Source organism: Scyliorhinus canicula, chromosome 16 (assembly GCF_902713615.1).
Source record: "Scyliorhinus canicula chromosome 16, sScyCan1.1, whole genome shotgun sequence".
Classification (NCBI taxonomy): Eukaryota; Metazoa; Chordata; class Chondrichthyes; order Carcharhiniformes; family Scyliorhinidae; genus Scyliorhinus; species Scyliorhinus canicula.
This window is the reverse complement of record NC_052161.1, coordinates 12,766,457-12,785,781: the sequence shown is the minus strand read 5'-3', so window position 1 is coordinate 12,785,781 and position 19,325 is coordinate 12,766,457. Positions and strand designations below refer to the sequence as shown.

General features: G+C 47.4%; 1 protein-coding gene and 1 long non-coding RNA gene across 5 annotated transcripts in view; one reads left to right on the top strand and one right to left on the bottom strand.

Annotated features, from left to right (window-relative positions):
- Positions 1–16,111, bottom strand: part of sema4gb (sema domain, immunoglobulin domain (Ig), transmembrane domain (TM) and short cytoplasmic domain, (semaphorin) 4Gb) — a 199,543-nt gene extending 183,432 nt beyond the window's left edge. For all 3 annotated transcript variants that reach the window (XR_005463770.1, XR_005463769.1, XM_038822318.1), the window contains exon 1: positions 15,736–16,111. The gene's annotated coding sequence lies outside the window, so the exon portion shown is untranslated. The remainder of the gene's footprint in view (positions 1–15,735) is intronic.
- LOC119979735 overlaps positions 1–19,325 on the top strand; it is a 62,601-nt gene that overhangs the window by 21,272 nt on the left and 22,004 nt on the right. The window lies entirely within an intron of this gene.

Genomic DNA, 19,325 nt, shown 5'->3' with positions numbered 1-19,325 from the left:
AGTAACCAAGGTAACAGCAGATCTTTTTTTAACTATAATGGCAAGCTAGCAGAAAATTAGCAATGAATTCAATTATCCGCCTTTCATTTCGTCGAGATTTATCAAAAACTGCTTGTATAATTCATGTAACTCTGGGTTACCTGATACCTCGTACGCTGGTAATCAGATTTTTCTCTGTGCCGTTAGAACGCTGAACAGCCTCGCACCGCGCATAACCATATATTATCCTTTCAATTATGGAATTATCTTTGCAACTTTCAAACCACTCAAGCCATTTCTGTTCCGTGACATGTGAAATAAAGGTTGCATTTCTCCAATGCAATATTTAGAAAACAAAATCGGAGAAGGGAGAGGAGTACTGTTGATGTGATAATATTTGGATTTTATACTGCACCATATCACATCAAAACATCTCAAATTCACACAATGAATCGCTCCCTAATTGCAATGGCTGGCTGCGAGCTGCTTTGACAGATGTGCAACATCCATTTTGTGCCGGCCAATTTCCACAATTGGAGCCACGAAATGAGCAGCCGGCTCACCCGCCTTTGGTGGTAAAGTCTGAGGGAAGATGCACTTTCGCCAGAACACAGCACACGGGATCTTTAACATCCACCTGAACAGTTTGTCGTGGAAGAGCTTGCTTTTGGATTTGGATTTGTTTATTGTCACGTGTACCGAGGTACAGTGAAAAGTATTTTTCTGCCAGCAGCTCAACAGATCATTCAGTACATGGGAAGAAAAGGGAATTAAACAAAATTCAAGAAAATACATAATAGGGCAAAACAAGATATACAATGTAACTCCATAAGCATTGGCATCGGATGAAGCATACAGGGTGTAGTGTTAATGAGGTCAGTCAATAAGAGGGTCATTTAGGAGTCTGGTGACAGTGGGGAAGAAGCTGTTTTGAGTCTGTTCGTGCGTGTTCTCAGACTTCTGTATCTCCTGCCCGATGGAAGAAGTTGGAAAAGTGAGTAAGCCGGGTGGGAGGGATCCTTGATTATGCTGCCCGCTTTCCCCAGGCAGCGGGAGGTGTAAATGGAGTCCATGGATGGGAGGCAGGTTTGTGTGATGGACTGGGCGGTATTCACGACTCTCTGAAGTTCCTTGCTTTCCTGGGCCGAGCAGTTGCCATACCAGGCTGTGATACAGCCCGATAGGAGGCTTTCTATAGTGCATCTGTAAAAGTTGGTCAGGGTTAATGTGGATTTTCACGTCTCACCCAAAGCTGGGCACCTCCCAACAGTGCGGGTCACCCTCAGTGGAACGCCAACTGAGGTTGCGGGCAAAAACGCTCACAGGAGGGAGTTCAAACTGGGCACCTCCGATCTAGAAGTGACCTAGATTACGGTGGCATCTGATTGAAGGCGTTTACCCACTGCCTGGCTTCCAAATAATAATAATAATCTTTATTATTGTCACAAGTAGGCTTATATTAACACTACAATGAAATTACTGTGAAAAACCGCTAGTCGCCACATTCTGGCGCCTGTTCGGGTACACTGAGTGAGTATTCAGAATGTCCAAATTACCTAACAACACATCTTTCGGTACTGGTGAGAGGAAACCAGAGCACCCAGAGGAAACCCATGCAGACACGGGGGGGAATGTGCAGACTCCACACAGACAGTGACCTATGGAGGGAACTGAGGCCGGGTCCCTGGTGCTGTGAAACAACAGTGCTAACCACTGTGCTACCATGGCTCTATTTTGATCATTGAGCTCTACACGGTAAAGAATAGCTCCTGGTTCAAACAGCAAAACGTGGTGATATGCTTGTAAGCAATATCATAGATGCCTGATGGTGTGACCTCCAACCAGCAGGTGGCGGTACAGACACACCAGGCAGTCTCAAGACAGTGGTCATGTGACAAGGACTCCGCTATAAAAGTGGAGGCACATCCGGCCATTAGGAGATGGTTGTAAGACATAGAAGTGGCTAGGGTAGTTCCAGTGGAGAGTGGGCAGCATGGTAGCATAGTGATTAGCACAATTGCTTCACAGCTCCAGGGTCCCAGGTTTGATTCCAGCTTGGGTCACTGTCTGTGCGGAGTCTGCACGTTCTCCCCGTGTCTGCGTGGGTTTCCTCCGGGTGCTCCAGTTTCCTCCCACAGTCCAAAGATGTGCAGGTTAGGTGGATTGGCCATGATAAATTGCCCTTAAGTGTCCAAAATTGCCCTTAATGTTGGGTGGGGTTACTGGGTTATGGGGATAAGGTGGAGGTGTGCGGTTGGGAAGGGTGCTCTATCCAAGAGCCGGTGCAGACTCGATGGGCCGAATGGCCTCCTTCCGCAATGTAAGTTCTATGGAATACAAAGAAACACCATGATAACTTGCTCTGGAACAGATTGTTATCTTACCACGTGTGATTCAATAAAGATCCTGGTTTGGACAAGTCATGTCGTTTGGTAGATTCCTTGCTAGACACCGAACACAACACAAAGACTGGAAGATTGCCAAGTCACAAAATGGGTACAGGTTGTGGGAATACCATTACCTTCAAGCGCTTCAAGAGTACAATTCACTCACCTCCACTCGAGGCAGAGGAAGATGGACAATAAATACTGGCCTGGCTGACAGTGCTCATTTACCACGGGCTGAATGTAAAACAACAGGTTCCACTGGTGATTCTTCCATGTGATAACCATGGCGATGTGAAGTGTGATATGGTGACGGACAACAGAAATTGGCATCCTCAGTGGAAACTTTAAACTGTAATGCTCTGTTTGGCAGTCACAAGGTGTTTGTTGAGCTAGTGGCGTGGGATCTGCCTATGCAAATTATGTAACTGCATAGTTTCCTGCTATTCTCACCAGTTAAAGGAAGTAGAGACAATGATAGGCTGCATTATGTCCCGAGGCACCCTCTGTGATAAATAAAGTGCTTGTTTCATAGCTCCGATTGTGGAATGGGCCAGCGCAAAATGTGAAACTGCAGAACAGCGCCAAAATCCATGAGAATTTTGGGGAATTGAAAAAAAAAATGACCAGAAGCTATTTAAAAAAATATATAATGCCCGAAATGAGTGGCAACTTTCCTGATCCTTTCCCAGCTTTTTTTTTTTGCTTGACCCGTCAGACCTCGTGCTTGCCGACACACTTCCTCATAATCATGCTATTTGGGAGATTCATTTCAGAGGCAATCTGTCATTAATAGCTTCCTCCGTCTCTATGGGTTGCACAAGCTGCCTGACTGTGCAAGATTCAACTTGCGCCCCTGAACCTGTCAATGTGGTCAGTGAGTGGGGTGTGGGGAGGGGGGTTGGAGGCATTTGGGGGATTAGGAGTTACCCCCAGCTAGCTTGCTCCATAACCCTTTCCAAATGTTTAAATCTGTCCACCATTCCTAAATTTAACTCAGTAATTAATAATCTTTATTGTCACAAGTAGGCTTACATTAGCACTGCAATGAAGTTACTGTGTAAAACTCCAAGCCGCCCCACTCCGGCGCCTGTTCAGGTACACAGAGGGAGAATTCAGAATGTCCAATTCACCTAACAGCAAGTCTTGCGGGACTTGGGGGAGGAAACTGTGGTGATATGCATCACTGTAGATACACAAGGGGTTAATGTAAGTACACGTAGACTAGCTAGACACTAGAGGGAGCACCAGAGACATGACACACAGTCACTCAACCAATAGGTCAGTAAGATAGGACACGACCAATGGGCATTCACGATACACACACGATACACACACGATACATAAAGGACACAGCACACATGATCTTCCTCTTTCCAGTGGAGACACTCAGTGAGTACCGACACAGGGTTGATTCAACATCACACCCACCACGTGGATTGTAGCAGACTGGTTCGTCAGTCTGAGTAGCTATAAAAGGATTAACAGTAGAGGCGAATCCGAGGAGGAGAATTGTAAATAGTTTAATAAACATGTTGAAGTTATCTCCACGTCTGAACCTTCCTTTGTCAGAGTGAACATCAAGGAAGCGGCTTATGTTACGTCACGAGCATAACAAGACATGGTACCAGTGGAGTGTCTGTGTGTCACATCTCTGGTGCTCCCTCTAGTGTCTAGCTAGTCTACATGTACTTACATTAACCCCTTGTGTATCTACAGTGATGCATATCACCACAGAAACCGGAGCACCTGGAGGAAACGGTTCTCCCAATGCTATGGGTGTGAAACAATTAAGCAAAATAAGAGGTCTCCCAATTAAATTTTTATCTCTCAGAGGATTGTTGGCCGGTGGAATTCTTTCATAATAATAATCTTTTATTATTGTCACAAGTAGGCTTACATTATCACTGCAATGAAATTACTGTGAAAAGCCCCTAGTCGCCACATTCCGGCACCTGTTCGGGTACACTGAGGGAGAATTCAGAATGTCCAAATTACCTAACAGCACATCTTTGGGACTCGTGGGAGGAAACCGGAGTACCCGGAGGAAACCCACGCAGACACGGGCAGAACGAGCAGACTCCACACACACAGTGCGGGCAATGGATGCTAGGAAATGGAACATTTTTAAGGCCGAGTTAGATAGATTCTTGATTGACAAGGGACGCGAAGGATATCGGGGTAGACAGGAAAGTAGAGTTGAGGCCAAAATCAGATTAGCCATCATGTCATCAAACAGCAGAACAGGCTCAAGGGGCCAGGTGGCCCACTCTTGCTCCTAACCCGTATGTTTGCATGTGCTAGGAACTCTGCATCTACAAGTGTGTCGGTGTTTGCATTGGATGAAGACAGGACCAGGCTTCGCCATGATGCTTCACACGGTCAAATAGCTTACGGTCACTGACCAGGTTAGGGCAATAGGAACGGGCAGCTTGGTGACGTACACCAAGGTGTCGTTGGCCTGTGATGCTACAAAGGTTTCAAAGTTGGCTCAGTGTTAGCACTTTTTTTTTAAACAGACATTTTATTAAGGCATTTATAGTTTTAGAACAACAAAAGATACAAATACAAATATAGACATAATTCAGTACGTAACCCCCCCCCCAACCAACAACCATACCCAGCTAACATGGCTGATACACACAATTCCCCAGTCCCTCCATCGCCTCTCGCTGATCCCGCCTAAACTAAACTAAACTAAACTAAACTATCTCCCCCTACTCTCCTCATTCCCTACACCCCCTCCCTTATTATATCTGCGAACAGTTTGGTTTTCCCCAAAGAAGTCGATAAACGGCTGCCACCTCCGGACGAACCCTAACATTGATCCTCTCAGGGTAAACTTAATTTTCTGTAGCCTGAGAAACCCGGCCATGTCGCTAACCCATACCCCCGATTTCGGAGGCTCCGGGTCCCTCCCCACTAATAAGATCCGTCTCCAGGCTACCAAGGAGGCAAAGGCCAAAACGTCAGCCTCCTTCTCCCCCTGGACTCCCGGGTCTTCCGACACGCCAAAGATTGCCACCTCTGGACTTGGTGCCAGCCTTGTTTTCAGCACCGTGGGCATGACACACACACTTCAGCGCAGGTTCGAGTCCCAGTGCAACACTAAGATCCTGCACGGCCGGAGATGCCACCTCCTGTCCACTCGGACCTGTGGGAAAGATCCCAGGGTGCGGCTGCAAGAGGAGCGGGTGTGAATTCTCCCTGATCTCCTTGGCCAACATTCATCCCTCAAAGGAAACACTGAAAACAGATGATCCCATGGATCATTTGGCGGGGTCTTGCTGTGTGCAAACTGGTTAAATTCCTGAATCACTACATTTCCATGGGGCATCAAGTGCTTTGGGATGTCCTGGGGCGATGGAAGATTTTTAGAAAACAGCAGTTCTGAAATTCAATCGGGGTGGTCACTGCTTACCCTGTTTCCTTGGGGTTTCTCATCCTCCTCCCTGAACAATGGCAGGAAGCCAAGCAAAGTGGTGGGAAGTGCAGAGCAGAGCTGGAAATTGCTCCCAGTTTATTGTTCGTAGTTATAACTGGTTTTAAGATGTTGCATATTGCCCAAGGATGATTGCAAAAGAGACTGGGCAGAATCACTTGCGATGTGACATGTGGTTAGCGCAGCAATGCCAGGGAGAAGCATGTCACCCCGGGCTGATGGTTCCCAAAACACTCCGCCCCCCCCCCCCCCCCCCCCCCCCCCCGCCGCAGGGTTTCCTCACCTCGTGCCTGGGTCTGTCGCAGGCTAATTGAGACAGAGACTGACGGCTATGAGTCACCCAATCAATCATTGCAAGAATAGAAGATGGTGAATGGAGACAGACCTTCTTTGTTTTGACATTCCTGTATATAAAAGGCTGATGGCTAAAATTGAACTTGTAAACATTCATCTAAACTGACGGAAACATTTGTTTGGAAATGAAAAGCCGAGAAGGAAACACAATCTTCACATGTGACTGAAATCAGTCTTTTTTTTTTTTTTATAAATTTAGATTACCCAATTATTTTTCCAATTAAGGGGCAATTTAGCGTGGCCAATCCACCTACTCTGCACATTTTTGGGTTGTGGGGGCGAAACCCACGCAGACACGGGGAGAATGTGCAAACTCCACACGGACAGTGACCCAGAGCCGGGATCGAACCTGGGACCTCAGCGCCGTGAGGCGGTTGTGCTAACCACTAGGCCACCGTGCTGCCCCTGACTGAAATCAGTCTTGACAAAAATCGGAGGAAGGGCAGATTTTAATGGGCCTACAGTCCCATTCATGCCTCAATAGGGTGGTGGTAGGAGGACCGAAATAGAGAGGGCAGCACGGTGGCGCAGTGGGTTAGCCCTGCTGCCTCACGGCGCCGAGGTCCCGGGTTCGATCCCGGCTCTGGGTCACTGTCCGTGTGGAGTTTGCACATTCTCCCCGTGTCGCCCCCACAACCCAAAGATGTGCAGGCTAGGTGGATTGGCCATGCTAAATTGCCCCTTCATTGGAAAAAATTAATTGGGTACTCTAAATTTGTTTTTAAAAAAGAAAAAGAGCGGGAAACAGGTATTCTTACACCAGGTGTCCAGGTATTTTTTTTATCCAGGTGTTCTTAGCGGCAGGTCCACACCTGTTCTGATTTTCCAGCGATCCATTATCCTAGTACTCGGAGTCGCCCCGGAAACAGGTATTAAAAACCCAAATTCTACTTCCGTCCCTGCTTGTGGATCACCTTCTCGGTCCGCCAAACGAGCCCGAGGGAAGATGAGAGGCAGCCATTTTGAGCAAACTTCAACAGAACCCGTGGTGTTGGTCAGACACGAACGCAAGCTTCGGTACGCATGTGGGCTTTTGAGGGTTAAAGACTGCGGTGAACGTATTGCATTAACTATTCACCATGTATGTCACTGTACCACGCTGTTGCCCATGAGGGCTCCACCTATGGACCATTGTAAGGTATTACCTGTGATGTATCATGTTGGTGCCTTTGTGGGTTCCGCCCCTGGCTCCTCCCCTTGAGGGGAGGTATAAAGAGCAGCTGCCCTGTAGGCGGCTCTCACTAGCAGAGCAGTCGCAGGCAGGCACTGTTCTAGTCGATTAAAGCCACAGTTTACATCTACTCTCTGTTTCGCGTGAATTGATGGTCGCATCAAAGACTTTCACAATTAACGCATTCACTGTTGCAAAGGCTGCCGAAACTGCTGCTTCACACTTCAGATTGCTGCTTCCATTCAGTATTAAAATCAGCCACTTGAAACTGGATTTCCCCCCCCCCCCCCCCCCCCCGCCCCGATGACAGGCGGGGGAGCACATTCCACAATGGTCAGTCGTCAAATTCAACATAACATTTGCTTCCCAATTGCTTGGTCTGCCTGCCTGTGACCTTTCCGTGTTTTGTACACAAGGGATACCCAAATTGCTCTGAAGGCCAACATTTGAAGGCACCTCACAATTCTAAAAACTATTCTGCTCTCCTATTCCCCTTCCAAGGTGAATAGGGTCACTCAACATGTTTCCCATATCACATGTCGGGACTCCTTGTGTGCTCAGATTTACATTCCCACCTAGCGTTTTATTGTCAAGCTCTACAACCAGAATCAATGTGAATCATAGAACCTGACATCACAGAAGGGGAATTATTCAGCCCATCATACTTGTACCAGCTGTCCAATTTAGGTTCAGAACCCAGCTTTCTCCCCCAGAACTCTCAAATATACGGCAAATTTCCTTTATAAGATTCCCATTGAATCTGATGCCACCATCCTCGCAGGCATGGGTGGCACCCATGCAAATGTCGACCCTATGATTTGGGCCTAAAAAAATAAATTATTATTTTCATACACTGCGTAAAAGTTCACTGCTGCGCAAAAAATTCAGAACCAAAATATAATTTCATGGAGATGTAATAATAATAATTTATATTAGTCACTCAGGTAGGCTTACTTTAACACCACAATGAAGTTACTGTGAAAATCCCCCTGTCGCCACATTCCGGCGCCTGTTCGGGTACACAGAGGGAGGATTCAGACTGTCCAATTCACCAAACAGCCCGTCTTTCGGGAGTTGTGGGAGGAAACCGGAGCACCCGGAGGAATCCCACGGGGAGAACGTGCAGTCTCCGCACACTGACCCAAGCCGCAAATCGCACAGACAGTGACCCAAGCCAGGAATCAAACCCGGGTCCCTGGTGGTGTGAAGCAACAGTGCTAACCACTGTGCTGCCGTGACGCTGTAAATTCATTAATGAGAACTGGTAAATAAACATTCCTCTCCAACTGTATAGAGCTTCTTGGAGGTGTGAAATGTTGCCACATTAATATTCGAGATGTTCATTTTAGGGTCACAGATATCATGCAATCCCTACAGTGCAGATGGAGGCCAGCAGCCCATTGAGTCTGCAGCGACCCTTTAAATGAGCTACCCATTTACACACTCTCGTCCATCCCGCACTATCCCTGTAACCCCATAACCTAACCTGCACATCGCTGGACACTAATGGACAATTTAGCATGGCCAATCCACCTAGCCTGTACAGCTTTGGACTGTGGGAGGAAACCGGGGCACCCGGAAGAAACCCACTCAGACACGGGGAGAACATACAAACTCCATACAGAAAGTTATCCGAAGCCAGAATTGAACCCAGGACCCTGACGCTGTGAGATAGCCACTGTGCTCCCTGCCACCCGTGACACGGTGGCTCATGGAGCATTGTTTACAGGGGAACACACAAAGAGATGGGCCAGGAGTGGACCTGCTGAGCAAGCCTTTCCCATCATTCAATATGATCGTTTGCTAGTCTTGGGTGGCCGGAGAGGTTTCTGTTCCAGGTGCCCCTAGAATTTGTCCCTTCATTTTTTTTTAAAACTGCCTTTTTCTGGGAAACGTGTAGATTCTCAAGCTGAGCCTTACGCCCTGGTTAGATTGCACAGATAACATCAACTATAAATGGCCAATTCACTGCCTGGGTGCTATCAGGAAGGATTGAGAATCACAGACTTCAGTGTCATTACAAATCAGCAGCAGGAAAATCCTGGATTGAGGATCTGTGACATGGCGACAAGAGAACCATGGCACAGTGGTTAACAGTGTTGCTTCACAGCTCCCGATACCCGGGTTCAATTCCAGCCTCGGCTGATTGTCTGTGTGGAGTCTGCACATTCTCCCCATGTCTGTTGGGGCAGCACGGTAGCATGGTGGTTAGCATAAATGCTTCACAGCTCCAGGGTCCCAGGTTCAGTTCCCGGCTGGGTCACTGTCTGTGCGGAGTCTGCACGTCCTCCCCGTGTGTGCGTGGGTTTCCTCCGGGTGCTCCGGTTCCTCCCACAGTCCAAAGATGTGCGGGTTAGGTGGATTGGCCATGCTAAATTGCCCGTAGTGTCCTAAAAAGTAAGGTTAAGGGGGGGGGGTGGGGTTGTTGGGTTACGGGTATAGGGTGGATACGTGGGTTTGAGTAGGGTGATCATTGCGCGGCACAACATCAAGGGCCGAAGGGCCTGTTCTGTGCTGTACTGTTCTATGTTCTATGTCTGTGTGGGTTCCCTCCTGGTGCTCCGGATTCCTCCCACGGTGCAAAGATGTGCAGGTTAGGTGGATTGGCCAAGCTAAATTGTCCCTTAGTGTTCAAAAGGTCAGGTGGGCACACTGGGCTATGGGGCTAGCAGGAGGCGTGGGCCTAAGTAGGGTGCTCTTTCCAAGGGTCTGTGCAGAGTCGATGGGCCGAATGGCCTCCGTCTGCACAAATGGGGATTCTATGAAAAAATAAATCCATCAGGGCAGTTCAAGCGAGCGTCCCTGTAGATGATGTCGCTGTGACAGCTGCCAGGGATGGGAAAATCGCTATTCAAGGTGTCCGACGTGGCTCTGTGGGTAGCTCTATTGTCTCTGGGTCGGAGAGGTTATGCGGCAAGATTCACATCAGAGACTGCAGCACAAAAACTAGTCTAATAATAATCGCTTGTTTTCACAAGTAGGCTTCTGTGGAAAGCCCCTAGTCGCCACATTCCGGCGCCTGTTCAGGGAGGCCGGTACGGCAGTTGAACCCGAGCTGCTGGCCTTGTTCTGTATTACAAGCCAGCTGTTTAGCCCACTGTGCTAAACCAGCCCCTGACATTCCAAGTGCAGAGCTGAGCCAGTGCTGCACTGTTGCAGATGCCACCTTTCAGGGTCAGACGTTATACCAAGAGCCAGGCTTCCGTTCCGGGTGGATGTACAAACTGGGACTGAGAGCTATCGCTGGAGGCCTGCTCACTCTTTATCATTCAGCCAATTTCGCTAAAACACAGAGGGCTGGGGTTTTCCAGCCTCCCCTCCTTGTGTTTTCTGCCGATGGATGTGGCTCGCCATAGGTCACCGGCGGGATGGTCCAGCCCCGCCAAAGTCTCCAGCATTCAGTATGATTCTCGCACCCCCCCACTGGGCAACCCGCCTTGGGGACTTATCCTCACTGGAACCGGAAAATCCCACCTGCGGGATGGGTTGGAAAATGTAAGTTCCTGTTACCGGATGCGGTGCTTACTGTTAAAAACAGGTCACAAAGCATTTCCTTTTGCACATTTAAAAAAAAAATTAAATTTAGAGTATCCAATTATTTTTTCCAATTACGGGGCAATTTAGCGTGGCCAATCCACCTATCCTGCACATCTTTTTGGGTTGTGGGGGTTAAACCCACCCAGACACGGGGAGAATGTGCAAACTCCTCACGGACCCGGGGCCGGGATTCGAACCCGGGTCCTCAGCGCCGTAGGCAGCAATGCTAACCACTGTGCTGCCGTGCTGCCCTGCCTTTTGCACATTTTGACCTAGTTGTTAACGCTCCTGTCTCGCAGCTATTGTCTCCAACATGGAAGGCATTCATTTTGGATGATGAGGGGGCGGCATGGTGGCACAGTGGTTAGCACTGCTTCCTCACGGGGACGAGGATCCGGGTTCGATCCCGGCCCCCGTCACTATCCGCGTGGAGTTCGCACATTCTCCCCCGTGTTTGCGTGGGTCTCACCCCCACAACCCAAAGATGTGCAGGGTAGGTGGATTGGCCACTAAATTCGTCCTTAATTGGAAAATCCAAAAAATAACTTCTGTTGGACAATGCAAGCAAAGCCCATTCAGAAACCACCACAGTGATCTTCAGTAAAAGACGGGAGAGTCGCCGCCAAAGCATAACGTACAATTTGTACTGGAGACAAACATTGTACGTTCATTATTAGAAATGGATGATTACACCAATTTGCCACTCAATAAACTGCCAACAAACACTGCTCACTTAGCAAAGGTGTCTCTTTACACGGATGGAAGAAGGATTTTCCAGATTCTTTTCCTTCATAATTGGGTTGTGTCTTTATTAATTTCTTCACCTCTCCCAGAAACCTACCTAGTTCTGGGCAGGTTCGGAGCTTTTAGAACATGATGCAGAAGGTGGCACTTTGGGCAATGGTTAGCACTGCTGCCTCACAGCGGCAGGGACCCGGGTTCAATTCCGACCTTGGGTAAACGTCAGTGCGAAGTTTGTACTTACTCCCCGTGTCTGCGTGGGGTTCCTCCGGGTGCTCCGGTTTCCTCCCACAGCCCAAAAATGTGCAGGTGAGGCGGTTTTAAAAAAAGATTTAGAGTACCCAATTTATTTTTTCCAATTAAGGGGCAATTTAGCATGGCCAATCCACCTAGCCTGCACATCTTTGGGTTGTGGGTGAAAAACTCACCCAAACACGGGGAGAATGTGCAAACTCCACACGGACAGTGACCCAGAGCCGGGATCGAACTTGGGACCTCGGCGCCGTGAGGCAGCAGTGCTAACCACTGCGCCACTGTGCTGCCCTCAGGTTAGGTGGATTGGCCACATTAAATTGCCCCTTAGAGCACGGCGGCGCAGTGGGTTAGCCCTGCTGCCTCACGGCGCCGAGGTCCCAGGTTCAATCCTGGCTCTGGGTCACTGTCCGTGTGGAGTTTGCACATTCTCCCCGTGTCTGCGTGGGTTTCGCCCCCATAACCCAAAAATGTGCAGGGTTGGTGGATTGGGCATTCTAAATTGCCCCTTAAGTGGAAAAAAGTGATTGGGTACTCTAAATTTATTTTTTAAAAATAAAAAATTGCCCCTTAGTGCTCAAAGGTATGCAGGGTAGGTGGGGTTACGGGGATAGGACGGAGAATGGGCCTTGGTAGGGTGGTCTTTCAGAGGGTCGGTGCAGACTCGATGGGCCAAATGGCCTCCTTCTGGAGGAATTCCATGGTTCTATGTTTCAATGGGATAGGGTAGGCGGACCAGTGGGTTTTTAGATGTATTCAATTTTCTATTATTAATCTGACAGTTGCAAAAGATTCAAATGATGAACCCTACAAATTTATTTTTTCCATTCCAACATATTTTTTTTTCCATTTTAATAAATAGTATTAACAGACACAGCAAGAACAATGTATGCGCCTCAGAAACGTATCGCCTGTCCCGGAATGTAGGCTAAATGTTGTGTTCCAATACCTCCCTGCATTGCAAGGTAGCCTCATTGCATTGCTGGGTCATCTTTGTCATCATCATTCGAGTCACCTGCCCCAGTAAAATACTGATAATCTCACTTTAATTATACGTTTCCAGAGTAGCAGACAGGCCAAGTGCTGAGTCTCCCAAATATCATTAAAGACAGCCATTTAAAAAAAGAGCCCAATGTTATGACCGGAGTGATGGTAATTTGTCACACAGCGAGTCCTGTCACAGAGTGTGGGGGAAGGGAGGTTCAGCAAAAAGTTACACTTTGCCAGGAGGCAGTAACTCGGGGGTAGCAATTGTCCTGGGACATTCTAACGTGGGTCCCGGGTTGTGCCTGAACATCTCCAGAGGTCTACACGCAAGCCCGCAGTCCCAAGAAGTCAGCACAATACAATACGGGGGGGGGGGGGGAACCTCACCACATGCATGGGAGTGACTGCTGCTTCCGGATGTGGAAGGGGAGGGAAGAATTGGGGATATATATAAGTGGCTGGGGGAGCAGGGAGGCGAGCGGGTGGTGAAGATCAAGGAGAAATGGGAAGCGGAGTTGTGAGGGGCGATTAATTGGGGAGTATGGAGTGAGGCACTGCGAAGGGTAAACGGGACCTTCTCTTGTGCAAGGATGAGTCTGATACAGTTTAAGGTGGTGCACAGGGTGCATATGACTCGGGCGAGAATGAGTGGGTTCTTTCAGGGGGTAGCAGATGAGTGTGAGAGGTGTGGGCGGGGGCCAGCGAATCACGCGCATATGTTTTGGGGTTGTGAAAAATTGGGAAGATTCTGGGCGCGAGTGTTCGCGGTTTTAGCCAGGATAGTGGAGGAGGAAGTGGACCCGAACACTTTGGTGGTGATATTTGGGGTTTCAGAGAAGCCGGAGCTCACGGAGAGGAGGAAGGCCGATGTCTTGGCCTTCGCCTCTCTGATTGCACGGCGATGAATTTTGCTGGAGTGGCGGTCGGCATTGCCACCGGGGGTAGCAGCATGATTGGGTGACCTGTCCGACTTCCTGCGGTTAGAGAAGATAAAGTATGAGTTAAAGGGCTCAGCAGGGGGTTTTGAGAAAAGGTGGGAGATGTTTGTGACTATGTTTGAGGAGCTGTGGGCAGCACAGTGGCGCAGTGGGTTAGCACAACCGCCTCACGGCGCTGAGGTCCCAGGTTCGATCCCGGCTCTGGGTCACTGTCCGTGTGGAGTTTGCACATTCTCCCCGTGTCTGCGTGGGTTTCGCCCCCACAACCCAAAAATGTGCAGAGTAGGTGGATTGGCCACGCTAAATTGCCCCTTAATTGGAAAAGATAATTGGCTAATCTAAATTTATATTAAAAAAAGAAAAAAAAAAAAAAATGTTTGAGGAGCTGTTATGCGTTTTAAAAATAAAAGGATTTCCCCGACATAAACTATCGACTAACCATCTTCAGCCACGGTTTTAGCAGCTTTTAAAAAATAAATTTAGGGTACCCAATTATTCTTTTTCCAATTAAGGGGCAATTTAACGTGGCCAATCCACCTAACCTGCACATCTTTGGGTTGTGGGGGTGAAACCCACGCAAACACGGGGAGAATGTGCACACTCCACACAGACAGTGACCCAGGGCTGGAATTCGAACCCAGCTCCTCAGCACCGCAGTCCCAGTGCTAACCACTGTGCCACATGCCCCCCCCCCCCCCAAGTTTTAGCAGCTTAAGAATTTTTTGGAGGGGTAAGGCGGTGCTGGGTTCCGCTCCGCTTCCCTGGATGATTTATCAACCCAATTAATTTCTGCAGTTATGCAACTCTGAGGAAAGTCAGGAGAGACGGGCAGCGGTCCTGCACAGAAAGGGGGAGTGCTGCCACTGTGTTAAATCTCATTGCAATCTTCCAGGGTTCCAACGCAACAGCAAATCCACAGGAGGACATAAACAACAGCAACTAAAACATTAATGCCCGCATTGGACAGTTCAATCAGATTACTGCTAAACAGAATGGACACTGCAAAAGACAACACATTGCTGCCCATCAATTATTCCAACAGGAAAATAGAAATTATTATAACTGGCATAATATAACACCCCTCCCTTCCCCCCCCCCCCCCCCCCCCACCCCCAACAACTGGCAAGCCCATATGAATACATTATTCTAATCAATTCAGTTTTTTGTATTAATTTCTATCAAACTGAAATAATCCAGGCAAGAGATGAAGTATTTGCTCTGCTTTCGTGACTGCATGTTTCATACTGATTGATTTGAAAGGTTGACCTTTAAATCTCTGGGAAAAGATTGGTTCCAGCAAACTACACACAAGATAGAGAGAGAGGAAATGTTAAGAGAACGACAGCTAGATGATTCTTTTTTTTTAAACAAACGTTGAGACAAGCAAGCACCCTAAAAAAAAAACAATGCACAACGGCCTGAATCTTTATGGATGATATGGAAAGTCAAGTTTGATTTGTGACACAGGGGAAACGAGGAACGGTTAAAAACTATGTAGATACACATATGTGTTTGTAAATGTCCTGCTCCCTTTAACGATCTGGCTCTGATTTGAAGATGCGATAACAGGTAGAAAGGACAGATATGCAGTGTGTGGGGGGGGGGGGGGGGGGGCAAATGCTCTGCGTCCCCCTGTACTGGACACAGGCAAAACAGAGACTGCAGCAGGAGAGAGAGAGAGCATGATAAATTCCCCAGGTTAGACAGGAACATATCTCAACCTGCATCATGGAATGCCTGGGGAGGAACATGTATCACACACCCAAATGATATGTATTTTATGAGTGAACATCTATTGCAGATTTGTGGCCATTTATTAAATGCAGGTGGATATTTATCACGGGAATCTGTATATATCACAGAATGAAACGCCCTGTGTTATTAACACACCGCGGTTGCTATGTGCCCCTCTGGTATCTAACACTCCTTCCATGAAACATTTCCACTTACCTGGCGCTGCTTTATTCTCGCAGGGATTCAGACCAAATGGTTTGAGTGGAGGCAGATCTTTGTCATGGGAGGCGGCATTGGCCGGGAGCCTGCTGATATTTCAGCCTCTCCCTCCCTCTCTCTCTCTCTCGCATAAAATGTGGAGGAATAAGTAAATGTCCTGGGTTCAATAAACTTTCCTCTTGGAAACCTCAGCCCTCCCGGATTCTCCTCCTCCACCCTGGAAGCCGGTTTGGTCATGCACCTTTCTCTGCAATCACCTCCAGTTTCTTTCACCTCACTGTCTGTCAAAGGGCAATAAAAGGAGAGAGAATTAAAGGGACCGATTTGTTACCTGGTTCTGGTTTCTAAAGACTGTGCACTGAACAAGGGTTGGAGGGAGGGAGAGAGAGAGACGTTCATTCCACGTCAATAAGGCGGTGCTTAATGCATGTGAGGTTATTTAAACTCACTCCCTCACTGGAGCCAACCCCAGTGCATTAACTAATAAATGATAGAATCTTCACAGTGTAGGAGAAGGCCACTCGACCCATCATGGCTGTGCCAGTTTTTTTTAATCAAAAGACTCCCTCCCCCCCCCCCCCCAAAGTCGTTCCAGGTCTCTTATTTTTTATTTTTAAACATAAATTTAGAGTACCCAATTTTTTTTTCCAATTAAGGGGCAATTCACCTAGCCTGCACACCTTTGGGTTGTGGGGGTGAGACCCACACAGACACGAGGAGAACGTGCAAACCCCGTGAGGCAGCAGTGTTGAACGCTCTCCTTTTCTTTATTTAATTCCCTTTTGAAAGTTGCTACTCAATCCCCTCCCACCGTCTTTTCGGTCAAAGCATTCCAAGCCCCAACAACATTCCGTAAAACATGATTTCTCCTCATTATCTCTGGTTTTGTTGCAAATTCCCCTGCGCCCTCTGGTTATTGGCCCTCCAGCTGGTGGAAAGTTTCACATTTATTTGATTAAAACCCTTCATAATTTCGAGCACCGAGCGCAGCACGGCTGCGCAGTGGTTAGCACTGCTGCCTCACGGCGCTGAGGTCCCAGGTTCGATCCCAGCTCTGGGTCACTGTCCGTGTGGAGTTTGCACATTCTCCCCGTGTTTGCATGGGTTTCGCCCCCACCACCCAAAGATGTGCAGGGTAGGTGGATTGGCCACGCTAAATTACCCCTCAATTGGAAAAAATTAATTGGGTACTCTAAATTTAAAAATATATAAGAATTTCGAACACCTTGGTTAGATCTCTCTTTAACCTTCTCTGGACAGCGAAGACCATAAAACAGAAGTTGGGTTTACTTAGCTGGAGAACTGGAGACCAGGTGTCTACAAAGAAATGCAGTTCAGAGAGTTAAAGCTACAATTCATTTAAAAGCATTCAGTGACTCCTGCACAGCTACGTCACCATGCAGGTCGGTGGTGCTTAAGCAAGTTCTCGCGTTCCAATTTATTTGTGTGTTTGCCGGGAGGGAGTGTCTTCTGCAGCAGGGGAAAAGGTCGTACTGAAATGGTGCTGCTGTTAGCAGGATCCTGGCAGCTAAAGCATTGCTGTTGGCTGGCTGTGTGTAGCCAAGATTGGAGCTTGGTTTAATCCAGGGGCAGTGCCAGCCCAGTGAAGCTAGCCAGCTATTAAAACGCTGAAATTACACCAGTAAGTAGAGGCGGGAGTGCAGACATGGGAATCCAGGGATCAAAGCGTCTCAATAGATGAGATTGAAACTCTAGGAAGTGTGCAGTCATTGAGGCAGTCCAATTCGGAACAACTTTGAGAGAATTCAGAAAGTGAAGCGAATGGAATCCCTCATGAGAAAAACAGAGTTTTAACGAGATTAGTCGACCAACAGTTTTTACGATTTTCCGGGTGGATTGCTTGGAAATCCTTGGGATCTGACTTGGTCACATTTTCTATTTATTGTACCCTGTGGTGTGTTCAGCCACAGTTTTCCTGTTAATTTACATGTACCGCATATTTACCAATGTTATAGTAAATTAACCATGTTAGAGTACAAGATAAATATTATAAATTGTTTTATCTTTCTGACCTTGTATAGTAAAGTTTATTTTTGTACGTTCAAAACCCCATGGAATTTTGTGGTTTTATTCTCCCAGCAAGCGTGTTAAATCTCAAACCTTTTCTACTTTAAACAAAACATTATTGGTCCCGAACAAGATCGTCCCAAACATTTGGGGGTCTGCTTCAGTCTTGAGTCAGCGCTCAATACTTGTGTTTAGTACGTTCAATCTATTTTTCAGCATTGTCGTTGTCCACCATCACCTCTCTGTCAATTTCACACTACTTACTATATCATACGAAGTTGAAATGTCTTCGCCACTTGCGAGTTACCAGACTAATGTGTTATAAATCATATCGCACAGTTCCACTTCATATGCCTGCGTCTCCACTCTCCTCCACTGCCATTGTCACCTGCAGCACAGATATCGCTGGGAAAGGCAAATCTTTATCCCCCACCCTCGAAAGGTTTCCAATTGTGTTTTTACCATTGCAATCTTCGTTTAGCAACAGTAATAATGGGGACTTCAGCCTGAAAAGTAGGTCACTGCCAGATTTACTTTGCCGCCTCTTATCGTTCATATGCAGTGATCCTTAAGTATGGACCCATTATATTGTTGGGAATAAAGAGTGCAGTTAGGCACCACCTACTGGTGCGATGGGAACTACACAGCACTGAATGATGTGAAACTTTTGTCGAATACATTTGTGAAAATATCCCTACATCTAATAATAATAATCTTTATTGTCACAAGTAGGCTTACATTAACACTGCAATGAAGTTCCTGGGAAAATGCCCCAGTTGCCACATTCCGGCGCCTGTTCGGGTACACTGAGGGAGAATTCAGAATGTCCAATTCACCTAACAAGCACGTCTTTCGGGACTAGTGAAAAGAAACCGGAGCACCCGGAGGAAGCTCACGCAGACATGGGAAGAACGTGCAGACTCCGCACAGACAGTGACCCAAGCCAGGAATTGAACCTGGCGCTGTGAAGCCACAGTGCTAGCCACTGTGCTACCGTGCTACCCATATTGAACTCCATAAATTTTCCTGAATGCAGGCATCTTCAGCTCAATGAACAATAGTTTCAAACGTGGATTGATTTGGACCGGTCAATGTAGCTTCCTGAGTTGGATCCTGATCTGATTTTGATTCAGCCTGATCCTTTCCTTCTTTAAAACGCTCCTTAAAACCTCCATCTTTGACCAAATCTTTGGTCACCTGTCCAGATGTCTCCTTCTTTGGTTCAGTGTCATTGTTTGATCACATTCCAGCAATGTGTCTTGGGTCAGTTTGGTACATTAAAGATGATATATAAATGCACGTTGTTGTTGTTGAATGCATGAGGTCTACACATATTACACGATAGTCATGGGAGGGAAATCTCTCTTGGGGAAATTTGTCTTGCATCACTTGGATTGGGCACTGTGGGATACAAGGCTGATATGTCGTGCTATCAGGCATAACGATTATGCAGATATCCCATTGTGCATCCAGGGAAGTGACCACACGTGCTGTAGAGAACATTTTTTAATGTTCTACATCAAATCAAATTGATATTCCTTCAGCTCCAATTTACAGGC